The 2491-nt window shown below is 33.0% G+C and overlaps 1 long non-coding RNA gene across 1 annotated transcript; it reads right to left on the bottom strand.

The window, feature by feature from the left end:
• Nucleotides 1-384: 384 nt before the first annotated feature.
• Nucleotides 385-2181, bottom strand: LOC118487662. Its single transcript, XR_004882515.1, has 3 exons — nucleotides 1796-2181; nucleotides 622-1455; nucleotides 385-479 (listed from the first exon to the last, which is right to left on the bottom strand). It is a non-coding gene; the product is annotated as an uncharacterized LOC118487662 (long non-coding RNA).
• Nucleotides 2182-2491: the final 310 nt, after the last annotated feature.

Here is a 2491-nt window from a genome sequence, read left to right as displayed (position 1 = left end):
TATTGTATTGCATTTAAATAGCAATTAAAAACTAGTTAATCAGGTTTAATGGGCACTTAACAATTCATAGATCTTTCATCTTTGTTATTGAAAGTTTGTGACTAAAATTTAACCAAGTTCAATTCTACATTTCCACAAATGCCCCATGGTAAAAACCTAATTCACTTTACAATAAACAAAAGTCAGCATAGACATTAATTTACTTTGTTTAAAATCAATCAACCAGTTGAATATTTTCTAGTGAACTTTGAAGGCAGAAAAACCCTAGAAACCTTAAAAATAGCATGAAACAATTATCAGATAAAAGTCAAAATATAATTAAAACAATAACAAAATAAAATAACAAAAACAATAATGATAACTAAAATAATATAATAATAAGTAATACAATAAAAACTATCTACCCTGAGGAGAGACCATCGCCGAGGATGTAGGGTTCTTGATCATCAAAGATTCAGGTTTATCAGTGGAGATCAAATCTGAAAATGATATCAAACAACACGATAAATCGTAGCAATGAGCATGATAAAATGATCGATATTATTGTACTTTTAAGCATGCGTATCTGAAATGATAGGCAGATAGCTAGGGTAATCAAATAAATGAATTTAAATTGCGTACTTTTACGATCGGCACAGTTAGAGTTTACAGGCACACGAATTTGTTCAGCATTGTCATCGGACCCAGATATAGGGGCAATCCTTGTAAATCTCTGTCATCAACCTGTACCTTGGTGCTGGTCTTTTCAATTCTTGTTTTATTTTTATTTTTATTTTTATTTTTGTACTTTATAAATTACATTACATATATACTTTTTGTATTTTTTTTTGCAAAATAATACATTATAATTTTGAAAACATTCTGTGAAAAAGGAGTATCATCGACGGGTCAGCAACATGTGCCAATTCAAACTTAGTCGTCATCTGCGATAACTATTTAATAGCGCACTATCCTCTTAATCTGCTGATTATTTGAAGATAAGATATATTGGATGAGACTTCCACCAGGCTTTTTGGTAGGTTGCCAAATGGGAAGCGTTGTCAACGAGCTATCCCTTGGTAAATCCTTTAGGTACAGTGAAGATAAAATTACAAATGAGATTTCGCCTGGCAGTTGTTTCTAGTGGGATATCATTGCGACGAGATTTTCTGTCACGGCCCCTGACCACACCTTGGATGGGAGCCGCGAGCAGTTAAGTGGTACCGGTGGTTATTTTGAAAATATTGCAGCGGAAAATTTCATCAGGACCGTGAGTTAGTAAAAATATCAGAGTTTTGAAACACCGGATTTTATTTATTAAACAGACGGGAATAAACCCATGTTTTACAAAGGTAGCTTTAGTATGGGATAAACCCGAACAACATTTCTTGATTTAGTTTAATTGATAAAATAAGCCACTTCTTTAAGCCTTTTTGGTGCCGTATCACAACTCTTATTCCAATCTAATGTAATCACCTGAAACGCGTTTTAAAAACATTTGGTCAGCAGGAAATACTGGTGAGTTCATTCATTTTGTACAAAAACACATTTGTTAATTCACAGCATTAAGAGTTTTTATATTTGCCCCTATCTTATAATTAGCTGGTTCAGTTGTCACTCGACCGTATCTATGACCATGGACATATCACTAAATTAGGCTCGCCCACTTAACGTGATAAATCATTAGTAGTAATGTGCACAAAACCCCCACATACTGCCAGTAATTAAAGATTAGCAATGACTTAATCACTGCAAAGCATAACTGGAAAACATTTAGGGTTTTGTAAAGCAATTTGATAAAAAGAGAATGACTCACCTTGTTAGCATATAGTCTTTGGTTAAACAAACCTCCTGATTCTATGCCTTCTGATAACTAAGCATCTACTTTAAAGTTCTGAATATTCTGATGATTAAACATCTTGTTTGATTGTAGGTGTATAGTTTGGAGTTTTCTGATAGTTAAACATTTAGTTTAACAGAGTGGAATACGTATTAGTGTTAAACCCAATCAAACCTAACGATGGTCACGAGATCAGAACCTTAACGAAATTCACAAAGTATAGTCTTATTTAGACATCACTTTGGCATTCGTTTTAGAACCTTAACGAAATTCACAAAGTACAGTCTTGTTTAGACAGCACCTTGGCATTCGTTAGTTGGTTCCCGAATCGATCGGACAGAATATCGCATCGGTGATTATGGGTTAGACCACAAACGTATAGAGAGAAGAATAGAAGGAATGAGCAAAGAAAAATGAATCCTAAGCTTCCTATTTATAGGTAGGAAATATGAAATTTTCAGGAAGTTTCCTATATACTTTTCTATGAAGTTAAATATACAATTTCTAGGAAGCTTCCTACCCACATATATATCTTCTTACACCTTTCTAGCACCTTCCTCATATATATCTATTTTCATGTATATCTATTTAGGTGTTTAATTAACTTTAGTTAATTAATCTTACTTAGCTGATTAATTAATCTTACTTAGCTTAATTAATCTTGCTTATCTG

This window comes from Helianthus annuus, chromosome 15 (genome assembly GCF_002127325.2).
Source record: "Helianthus annuus cultivar XRQ/B chromosome 15, HanXRQr2.0-SUNRISE, whole genome shotgun sequence".
Lineage (NCBI taxonomy): Eukaryota > Viridiplantae > Streptophyta > Magnoliopsida > Asterales > Asteraceae > Helianthus > Helianthus annuus.
The sequence above is the reverse complement of the archived record's forward strand: the minus strand, read 5'-3'. Positions and strand labels throughout refer to the sequence as shown.